The sequence below is a fragment of the Pteropus medius genome, unplaced genomic scaffold (genome assembly GCF_902729225.1).
Source record: "Pteropus medius unplaced genomic scaffold, Ma_sr-lr_union100, whole genome shotgun sequence".
Taxonomy (NCBI): domain Eukaryota; kingdom Metazoa; phylum Chordata; class Mammalia; order Chiroptera; family Pteropodidae; genus Pteropus; species Pteropus medius.
This window is the reverse complement of record NW_024346667.1, coordinates 26,069,592-26,081,617: the sequence shown is the minus strand read 5'-3', so window position 1 is coordinate 26,081,617 and position 12,026 is coordinate 26,069,592. Positions and strand designations below refer to the sequence as shown.

The 12,026-nt window shown below is 35.1% G+C and overlaps 1 protein-coding gene and 1 pseudogene across 7 annotated transcripts in view; one reads left to right on the top strand and one right to left on the bottom strand.

Moving 5' to 3' along the window:
* Positions 1–12,026, top strand: part of MARCHF1 (membrane associated ring-CH-type finger 1) — a 576,629-nt gene that overhangs the window by 78,903 nt on the left and 485,700 nt on the right. The gene's annotated exons all lie outside the window — the stretch shown is intronic.
* On the bottom strand, positions 2,448–2,566 carry LOC120613698 (uncharacterized; annotated as a pseudogene).

Below are 12,026 nucleotides of genomic sequence, written 5' to 3'. Positions count from 1 at the left end.
CCCCATGGTTTTAGCCATAGAGAATGACTCTTGGTTCCTGTTTCCCCTTCACAGGTGTGGGGAATGGGTTGTTAAAAATCCAGCAGAAATCTTCCTTTGTTCTACAGGTGTCCTCCAGGCCTGGCTGCAGGGCTGATCAGCACATTACAGTCTCTGATTGTGGCATGATTAACATTTTTAATTATCTCGTCTTCTCTCTACATTAATTCTTAGAAGAGAAAATGGTATAATTGTATTAGACAGTTATAACTAAAGACATTATAACTTCGGACCTTTTGGGGGAAAAAAAAAATGAGCAGTAAGAGTGATGAGAGAAACCCAGGAGGCTTCAGTAATCTGGAAGCAGAGTTCAAGCAATGCAGACATTTAAAACAAGATGAATGAAAAGTCTCCATTGGAACTGGTCCTGGAAACTTGTTCAGATACCAGTATTCATTGTGAGAAAACTGCCTCTAAAAATGGCTTAAGTTCTTTCAAAGTAAAACCCAATATAATACTAAAACATGTTCAAGTTACCCCTCATGCTGGTACTTAGTAGTCATATCTAATGAATTGTTTACTGATCTTCTAATAGAAAAATTTGGGAATTTGTGAACGAAAAATGAGCTTGAAAAACATCATTGAAAAAACAAGGATAAAGCGACATGGCTGATTGGTAGCAGAGCTGGGGCAGGAATCCAGTTGTTATGGCGCGAACGTTTCTGAGACCCACGGAGCCAATTTAGATTAATTATAAGCCTTTATTAGTTGGCCGGCGACTGACTCTCTACCACGCAGGGCTAGAGGAGATCAGCCCCGAGCTTTCAGAGGTGGCAGCTGATAAAGCTCAAGACCACATCCTGGTGGTCTCCTGAACAAGCGAGCAGATTACAGAAGTGGAAGTTGGCTTTTAGCATATCTTTGCTCGGAACAACACCCTTAATTGACAAGTAAATGGATTACAGAAGCAGACATTGTCCATCTACATATCTAATACAATACACTTCCTAAACCACACTCAAGCAAGTAGGACAACTTCTGGTATCTAAAGATATTTCTTCCCTGTAGCTGACTTAGCTGGTTGGCTCACTGGAAAATTTTCCACCCTTAACACAGTCTCTTGGTTATTGCATACGTTCCTTGAGATCGTACAGTCCTTGAAATGACCACATCTGTGTTACTTGTCCTGTAAGTCCGGTGACTACCTCTAGGCTTAGCACCTAAAAAGTACTCAAAGAGTCTTTATTGAATTAATGAAAAGCTGTGACCACATCATAAATATTTAAAGCAAATATGCTTTCTTACTATATTTAAACATGTACTTATCAATGCAAAATATGGAGGAAAGAAATGCTTTCTGTTAAGATAGTAATACTGTTCAATTAAGAATGTTCTCTTGCTGTCAGAAAGATTTTCATCAATATGACATCAATATTGTTATGTAAAATTGCTAGGGAGGTCAAAGAAATGGAGAAAAAGAACATGACATACACATACTTTGTTAAGAAAAATCTGTGAGGTTTCAGGTTTTCAAGAATGGTCTTTTTTAGCATCAGGGCTTACTAAAGATGTCATAGTTTTATTACTGGTAACGTTGATGGGCTCATGATTTAGATGGATTACCGAAGTCTCTAAGTGCAAGGCATTTTCAAATTTTGTCAAAACACTTTCTTGTGCTCAAAGCATGTTTGAATCACTGGTAGTGTACTGCTCCCTGACAAAGCGATCTGAACACTACTATAATCCAGCAGGAAAATCAAAGATGTCAAGACTGCCTAAGGGTAGTCATGTTAAACCACGTGATAAAGATCTCTAAGCATGCATCTTTTTTGACATACTACTGAAGTTTTAAAAAAAGTTCTCAGATACTGAAGTCTCAAAAAAAAATTGGATGATTAGTAAATTTGGAAATAATGTTTTTTTAAAACTACAATAAGGCCTTAAGTATCTGTCATATGGGCAGGCATTGATAAATAAGTAAAATTATGTCTTTATCCAAATGAAATGGATATTCCAAAGTTCTTGCAGTAAAGCTAACTAACATACTTAGATCGTGATATGGCCACTTTGCAGTTTCTCCTCATTCAGAACTCATTCACTTTTATTGACATGCAATTTAAATAGACTCTCAGGCTGCAAAGTAGGGAGGATGACAGGAAAGCTTTAAGAAATAAAAGGTTTGACACTAATAGCAAATCCCTAATTTAACCAGAAATATAAATAGCAAATTTGACCAGAATTTTCTTAATGAAGTTCTTATTTTATGTTTATAAATGCACATTATTTTTTTAAAGACATGGTTTCTTTTCATTTCATTTAGTAACACTGTTTTCATATTCAATTGTAATATTGAACTTAATTTTTTAAAATATTTATTTTATTTTATTTTTTAACGATGAGGCAACCCTTGATTGACCTCACAGGTTGCAAGGATCTTATTAGCTTACAATTTCTTATTTTATTTTTAATGCCTACAGCACCTGGTCTTTCTAGGTGGTCTCCCATCCAAGTACTAACCAGGCCCGACCCTGCTTAGCTTCCAAGATCAGACGGGATCAGGCTTGTTCAGGGTAGCATGGCCATAGACTTTAACTTTAAAAATATCTTTCTTAATCATATTTTCTTAAAACCATACAATGGGATAAGGAGAACTTTTTAAACCTCTTTTTAGATAGTATTTAACTTCATATCTACCTTCTGAGGAAGAATTAAAGGTATAAATCAATATGAATTTACTACAGTAGTGATCAAAATGTAATGTTAAGGAATGTCTTATGCAGGACTCAGTTCTTGTAAAGTTAATGCAAATTGCACTTAAGTAGTAGGGTTTAGGTATGTTTTTCATTTGGAAACAAGTCTTTTTGTATGCATAATCTATAAAATGTCACTATGAATAAAGCTAACCAACTGTTGATTCAACTTTCTAATGGATTTACTAAGTTTTTTCTCTGTTGGCTCTTTTTCCATTCTAATACTTAGTAACTTCTGGGGTAGAGAGGAATGGTTCCCAAGTGCCTGGGTTTTCTGAATTTGCTTTTGAATTAAACTCAGTTATTCACTCAGTGAAAATTACTTTCAAGAAAAGACTATGGAATCTCTAGTGTAAAAATTGGGAAATTATTAATATTTACTTGGTTTTATATATATTGATTCTATGTATAGTTTTACTTAGAGCTTATAATAGAGAACTTGTAATAGTTTTCTAGAATCATTCTGTCACCAGAGAGTGAAAATCCTCTCCTGGCACATTGTCCAGGTTCTTGTTGTCTCTAAGAATTGAGCAAGACACCAAAATACAGTAGAAAAGGAAAGTTTCATTAGAAAGGAAAGGACACTTCCAGAAGTGGAAGGAGGCCTGAGCAAAGGAAGCATGGCTCAAAGTCCTGGTAACAAAGCCTTTGGGGTTTTTATCCCTATTTGCTGTGGGTGGTTACTTTTCTTAGAGGAGTGGGCTTCCTTGATTGACAGCTAAGATTGACAGGACTCAGTGATTCATCATTTTGCTTTCTGCGCATGTTTGTTCCCAGAATTCAGTCTGTTATAATGACATTACTGAACTTCTGGGCACATGCATCATATTATAATGATGGTATAAAGAGGCTCAGGTGAATTGAAGATTGTTGGGCTCTTCATTGCGCAGGTGCGAGTGACTGGCTGAAACTGGTACCTACATCTCTGCCTACTGGTTTCTTTGTGTGAGTAAAAAAAAATGCCTTCTGTTTTACTTAATTGTGGGCAGGTTAGGGCAGACCCCTTCTAAAATAGGATGACCTCAGTGTCTTTGCAGGCAGACGCAAAACCCTCTAACTTTCCTGCCTACCTCTTGCCTGAGAGCCATGAACCAACCCCCTTATTATCAGTTATGGATGTTGAGGGATAGGAGGTCTCTTCTTCCCTATCTGCTTCCTGCTGAGCGTGGTTGTAGTTCCTGCCTACAGGGGTTTCATGGAGCTCTTTCCCTTTCTGCCTCAGTCAGGGTGGGGTCTTGGGTTTCCTGCTCAAGTGCTACCTCAGTCCCTAGACAAAGAAAAGAAGATATGAACTCGTTATTTAAATCATACATCTATTAATTTCTAATATTGATTTGCCAATTAAGTGAGTAAAGGGAAACAGGCTTGGTTAATATGTTTCTTACAGATTAAAAAGAAAGACCTTTGGCTTAAAGTCTCGTCACCCTCAGACTGTAAGGGCCCTGCTTGAGTTAACACCATTTCTGCTTAACAATGGGCTGATACCCTTATCAATAGCCAGAAGATCTGAGTCGCAAGGGCAATTATTAGGATTTGAGGGAGAGGGCCTTTTTCCAAAGAAAGGAGAGAAGAAAACTTAAGTAGGTTTACTAAAAAGATTAACTCTGCAAGAGATGTCCCATTTCATTTCCTGCTAAAAGATTAAGAATTTTACAAGTGATGTCTCGTCTCAATAGGTTTGTATTTTAGTCTTTCTAAGAATACATATTCTGAAATTAATTTGTCCTTTTTAATGTTAGTAAAGACTCCATGCCTGGAATTTAATTTTTTTTTTTTCGTGCTATAGTTTGGCAACTTTTAGGCCTATTTCTAATTCAAGCACACAACACTGAGCCGCATTTCGAAGGCATGGTTTAAGGGGAAAAAGAAGCACTGTCTGAGAAGCATTATTTTTAAAAAGAAAAAAAGAATGCATGGACCTTAAATAAATAGCCAGATATTTCTCCAGCAAAACGGATTTATGTAGGAACAACAGAGAAATGCGATTCAGGACATAAGGTTTAATGTGGAAACTGGCATATCCAGAGAACAGAAGAGAGGAACATCCTTTTATAGAGGGAAGGAGAGAGTTCAGGGGGGCCTGTTGTAAACGGAGTCCACTGGAGAAAACAGGGAGTTCAAAATGTAGTGGCTTTTCATTGGCTGAGTTGTAACGGTCTTTCATTGATTTCTGGGCCAGGAAAAGATCCCCCTTCTCCCTGCTGGGATTAGAGTAGAAAAACATCTTCCTGTTGGAGATGGAAAGTACATCTTTGTTTGGGGTAATTGACAATGAGTATTAGGGTGTGAAATCTCCCCCCCAACAGGCCCTTCCAACTTGAATTTAAACCAGGTTTCTGTTTATTAATCTTCACAAATGTAATAGAATAGAAAAGTAGTATCACAGCGCTTTGCAATTACTAAAGAGAAGAATTATTTTGTAAACTTATTTCAGATATTTTTATGATTGCGTGTGTGTGCATGCACTGTCATGATATAAAATGTATATGATACTGCGGGTTGTAGCAAAATGACAAAACTAAAACAATTTAGTAACAGGCTTGATGTTCTTTATTCAAGAGAAAGCAATTCATGAGTTGGGGGAGTACAGTCTTTCAGGAGCAATGGAGCATTCTCCCCAAGGGATTTTGGGCAAGAGTGAGTTTTGTAGAGCATTAGAAGAGGTACTATGGAGAAAGGAGTGATTGGAGGGGACTGCATACTGGTGCTTATTTAAAAAGATGAAGGAACAAGGAAGTAAGTATGGAGCCCAGAGTAGGTTTGGCATTTGGGGATTATTTTACTGGATATACTGTGTTTCTTGGTCAAGTGGAACATTTACAGGCTCAAAGAAGTTTAGTTTGCTGACCTGGCATGCTGGGTGGAGAGGCTTTATCTTGGGCCTAGAAGTTTATTTCGAGGTAGTAAAAATGTTAGAATATTGCTGGTGTCAGGAATACCTGTCAATAGTGGGAAAGAAGAAAAAGAGATGGTTATAGAGAGCAGCAGTAGCAACTCAAACGATGTCAAACAAGCAGGAAAGGCATGGTTCATGGAGTGATCAGAAGTATCAAAGAGTGTAAGTAAATGCTTCACGTTTAAATGAGAGCTGAGCCAAAGCCGTCCGACTTGGCAGGAAAGAGATTTTTGGTGTCAGCAAAGGCTGTAACTTTAATCAGGTGTTGGCTATAGTAGCCAAATTTTTAAAGAATTAAGGGCTAATAGGGAGATGAAGTCATATCATAAGATATATGATTTGTTCAAAGATTTGTAAATAGAACAAAATAAATAACAATTAAGTAGCCTGGCATGGTCTAGTAAAATGTTCTTTTGGAATGTAGAGAGCTAGCTCTATTTGAAAGAGCTGCTTGGAGTTGGAAATTTTAAGAACCAAATGAGAGCTGCGAAGGTGGAACAGTTGTATAATGCTGAAGCCAAGGTGGATTTACTGGGGTGCAGCTGACAGAGATAGACAATGACCAGTGAAGTGGAGGAAGGCTCAAAAAGGAGCATTCGTGGTCGGGAAGATATCAAGTTAACCCAGTTTGTAAGAGTCAGAGAAAAATTACTATCTTTAAATTTAAAAGTCATCATTTGAAAAGTGTTCTAGCTCCGGTCTCATTATTCACAGATTCTGTATTTGTGAATTTACCTACTCACTAACATTTATTTATTTGTAGCTCCAAAAGCAATACTCGGCATTTTCACTGTTGCCCATGTGCATGAGGAAGCAAAAAATTTGAGTCACTGAAGCTCATGTTTCCAGCTGAGGTCAAACAAGGGGACTCTCTCGCTTCTTGTCTCAGTCTCAGGCTGTGAACAGTCTCCTTCTTGTAAGGTATTTAGTGCCAAGTTTTCCCCATTTTTCTGCATTTTGTTGGTGATTTCACTGTTTAAAATGGCCCCAAGTATAGTGATGAAGTGCTATCCAGTATTCTCAAGTACAGGAAAGCTGTGATGTGCCTTGTAGAGAAAATATGTGTGTTAGATAAGTGACATTCAGGCATGAGTTTTGGTGCTGTTGACCATGAGTTCAATATTAATGAAGCAACAATATATATTAAATAAGGTGACTTTCAACAGAAACAGATATAAAACAAAGTTATTTATTGATCAGTTAATGGAGATGCGACCAGATACTTGCAGGAACCTAATCCAGTATTTCCCCTAGAAACAATGGCTCAGTATTTGCTAAGTCATTACTCACAGTGACTGGTTAGAACATAACTACTGCGAACGACAAGAATTGACTGTATTTTTAAGTAGTCCATATTTAAATATATTATTAAAATGGAATATTGCTAATCCTTTAAAATATTTCTCAGTTCTATGGTTTATTCTGCTGTGACATATTTTTTTGACTTGAGGCATAATAATTGATAAAACATTTTTTTATAAATTTCCGTGTTGAAGCAAAGAAAATATATTTCACTGCCTTTCCACAAAACCCATACTGATTATTTGGAAGAAATTTCATAATCATTTATTCAGTTGTTATGAATCTTTCAGATAATAAGCCATTAAAATTGGCTCGCATGTTAGAATGATTTCTTAAACAATATTTAAAAATATGTTAAATATTTTTATCATCTTATAGATAATATAATATTGGTATGTGTGTTTTCTTCATCTGAGTTTGTATCTTTAGTATAAAATCATTTCTAAAATTTGATCAATATGAAGAATTCCTTAATGTTTCCTAAAAGCCTTCTGTTTTATTGCTTCGAATAGCCTATTTTTCCTATAAATATCTGAGATAATGTTACTGTTTATATCATCAGCTAGAGAACCTGAAACAGAAGCAACAATACTTCGGGGAAGTTTTGTAGGAACTATTGAATAAAAATTATTGAGAATAACCTTCTTATATCTATGCCTCTGCCACCCTCCAAAGAGAGATCCCGTAATGAATTAGTGAAAGTAAAATCTATTTGAGTCATAAGATTCAACACGTGACAGAATATTTAATATAGATTCTTCTGAGAATTTAACCGATAGGCACAGACTATTTATCATTCTAACAGACATTTAATAAAGCAAGTAAGGTTAAGTAGAATATTTCTGTGATAAAAAGGTAGAAACGACTAAAGGAGAGAGCAGGGGAAGATTGCATACTCATTAGAGACTCTGAACTAGAACCACCTAGCTAAGCCACTTCTGAATTCCTGATCCTCAGAAAGTATGTGAGATAATTAATTAATGCATGCTATTTTGAGCCAATAAAATTTGGAGCCAATAAAATTATCATTACTTTGGATCAAGGATTTAAATGTCTCTTTGCTTGTGTTGATCAGTGTAAATCGTAAGAAAGAGTAATTGAAACGAGCTTCAGTACGAAATTCCAGAATTCTCAGACTTCCAGGAAGACCCTGGTCTTGAGGGCATTGTCGCCTAGATCAGGGAACAATACATACATAAAATAGAATACAAACAACAGAATAGAAAAAAATAGAACATAAACAATGCTGCCTCTGCTATGTAAACATGTAAAATATGTAAGTATGCAAATATGTAAAATAGAATAGAAAAAAATAGAAAACAAGCTATGCAGCTTTCTCTTATGTAAAAAGCCAGGATGTGAAGTGGAGGGAGGAGGCAAAAAGAACAAATGGATTTTCTTTATATCAAATTCTGCATATAACTGGGTTTGTTCACTAAGAGTTAACTTTTAGCTTTGGTGGAGAAAAAAGAGCAGCAAAGAAATTAAACTAGAACTTCAGAAGTAAACTACAACTTAAACTTTATCTGAGGAGGTTCTGGATCTCAGCACTTATCATAGACGGGAAAAACACTAGGACTAAATTTTAGGTTAGGTTAAAAAGTTTTCCTGAAATATATGTACTTTTTTAGTGGATCTAATACATTAGAACTAATATGAAGTAAAATGTAATATTCTAAAGCGTGAGTTGATGCTTTTGTATATTTTTGTTCTGTAGTACTATCCTAAGATTTGGAATTTGAGGGACAGGGAAATGAGGACTATTTCCACAGTCCTTGTGTGTAGAGAAGACAGGAACTAAGCTGGATATAATCAAGTATATTTTCTTGGAAAGTTTACACATGAGAAGAGGGTGATTTGGGAGAAATATGAAACCTAGAGGAAAAGTTTTAATTGTCCTTCTTTAAGGCATGTGGGGAGACAAGAGTTGTGAATGAAGGGAAATGAGATAAAATGTAGCAGGAAAAACAGAACAGGGCTTTACAAAAGTATGGATACCTCAGCTTGACTTAAGGTATAATAAAACTTGTTTCAGTATGAAACTACATTTTTTTTCTTCATCAAGTCTCAACACCGCTGAGGTAAATAAGGATTCTGGTGAAAGGAGTTTAAGTGGAAACCTTTCCCATTTTATCTGTTACTGAAAATCTTTTTAAAAATTCTGTATCTGTTTTTGATTTAAGATCTTATGGTGCTTCAAAAATAAAATAAAATAAAAAAAGATCTTATAGTGCTTTAAAATCACCTCATTTTCATTGTGTATTTCTGTGGATTTAAGAGATTAAGGAGAATTAGTTCTAATACCAGGGTATAACTTGAAAAAGCTTATTTCAAGTAAATCCATTATAAAATTTTATCATTTTTATCTTTGACTATTTCCCTTAGAAGTGCATTAAATTATTAATCTCCCCTTAACTGTGGGGGATACGTCCCAAGACCCCAGTGCATGCTTGAAACTGCAGATAGTACCAAGTCCTATATATACTATAATTTTTTCTATACCTCCAATAAAATTTAATTTATAAATTAAGCACAATAAGAGATTAACAATAATGACTACCAATAAAATACAACAGTTATAACAATATACTGTAATACAAGTTATGTGAATGTTACCCTCCCCTCCCCTTCCCCTCTCCCCTCCCAAAAAATAACTACTGTAGTATTTTCAGACTGGGGTTGATGTTGGATATCTGAAACCATGGAAAGCGATAACACAGTAGTTAGGGGGGGACTACTGTAATGCATTTTGTCAAGGAAAAAAGGGCAAGTAGGCTGAAACCCTGTATTGGTCACTGATTAAGTCTATTATCGATGTGTCAATAAAATAATTTCACTGGCTAAAGCAAGGTAATAGATTAAAAGTTTTATTGTTGTTTTAATGTCATCTCTTGTTCATTTTATTTGGAGGTTTCTGGCAAAATAAATTGTAAAAATATAACCTATGTATTGTATTATATCTTTGTAGGCATTCACCCTAAATAGCTCTTGTATAGTTTATTCAGCAAGTGCACATGTTATAACACTTTAGAAAAAGGTATTAGAAGGCTATCGAATTAAATACTTTTAATTGTTTATTCAGATATCGATAACTCTGGCTTGTTAAGCTATTCTGTAGCATCCAGAAGATAATTTTTATCCTTCATAGTCATTTCAGATAGGAGACAAACTCCAGTGTGAGTTTCCCAGAGGCTCCTTACTTCATCTTAATTTATAGTGTCACTAATAGAACTCAGTCTACTCCAGAAGTAGATATTTAAGTGAGTAAATGTAAATTCACATTTAAAAAAATATTTCAGAAATAATTTACTATTTGATTTGAATTTCAAGTTATAATATTCCTGTGGCAACTAAATGATAAAACTTAGTCCCAGCAATAATATTTAAGCATTGTGAAGGAATTTCTGGTGTTTTATAGCAATGGGTATAAATGTAGAATGATAACAATTTATATTAACCTTCAAAATTTAGCAATCATTTTTGTTCAGCATTCAAGTGAAGACAGTGATTAGAGCCAAAAGATGATGAATGAAAATGTGTTGCTTGATTAAAATTAGCTTTTACTAAAATTAGTACTGACTTTGTTCTTTGTGAACTAATCAAGCATGTCATACAGAGGTTGCCTTCTTTTCTTTAGAATAGATTCTGTGTAAAGGAAATAATATGATGATTTAATTCTAACATTTCTCACTGGTCATTTATCCTGTTATTCTTTTTATGATATTGTTATATGAGTTAAGACATTTATTGATGATATGACTGGGGGTCATTCAATCATTTTCATTGTAATTATAGAATTATAACATATAAGTTGTTCATAATCAGTCATAAGAGCCTTAAGGTAGAGTTGGTTATAGGTTTAAGAACTTATTCTCTTGTCAAAATGTGCTATTCTTACTTACCTTGTGAGTCTGACCTATAATATCAGAGTTTCTAGGAAAAGAGTGCAGAAGAGGAGAATACATTCTTTTGATAGTTCGCTTTTGGGTGTTTATGTGTAATTTGGACTGAGTGGTGGTGGCAAAAGACAGGACATGTGGTCTAAAGCCATGAATTTTGATCCTCAGCTCAGTCCTACATTGCACATCAAACTGCCTACACTCATTTTAACTCTTTAATTCTGTCCTCTTACTTAGGAATATGTGTGTCAAGCACTCAGAGTGCCCTTTTCACACATCTCGGCTGGACTTAAAAGATAACGTGTTAACTGTTCCAAAATTTGAAAGATTTGCATGCTAGATTTGTTCTATTTTGATACAGGTTGCAGAAATATGTCTAAGGATAAAGGGAGATTCTAACTGACCAAGAATCTAACGATTGGGGTTTCTAAATGTTCTTACACTTTAAAAAAATAAATTGACCAGTTCTCCATCGATGGAATTGTGAAAAGAGCCTATTATGATATATCAGGAACGCTGTGGAATAAGTTTCTGAGGCGACTGGATTGAGTGACCTGTACTTTTATTCTACCTATTTTTTTTTTTCTATCTTGTTTATAAAACCTCTTTTATGCTTTTTCTTTCTCCATCAAAGCAACATAGAATTATTGATAGACAAGGAATTTGGACAGAATTTGACAAGCTGAAGAAAGTCTATCTATCATTTCTTTTTGTTCCTCACTTTTAAGTCCCAGCCTTTTTATGTCCATCCGCATCTTGTTCACTAAGCTAGGATTCTGTGAGTTGTAAGGAGAAAGTAGGATTCCTTAAACATTTGTTTTCCATTTTTATATGTGTTTTGTTTCCAGATTTCTAGGTAGCAGTGCTTTCAGGGATAGTATTATTTTGATATTCCAGGGATTCTGAAATTTTAGTACTATGCTTGTTTGAATTAATATTTCAGTACTGTCTCACAAATCAGTACACTGAGTAATAAAAATAAATGCACATTTAAACTCTTTACCAAAAGTAATAATAGTAATGTGTATTAGTTATTTATTGCTGCATAATAAATTACTCCCAAATTTAGCAACTCAGAACTACTTAGGAATGGCTTAATGGGTGGTTCTGGCTCAGAGCTTTTAATGCAATTGTAGTCAAGATGTTAGTTCAGTTGGGGGCTGAACTGGGTCAGGCTAGAGAGGTTCCACTGTCAAGTAG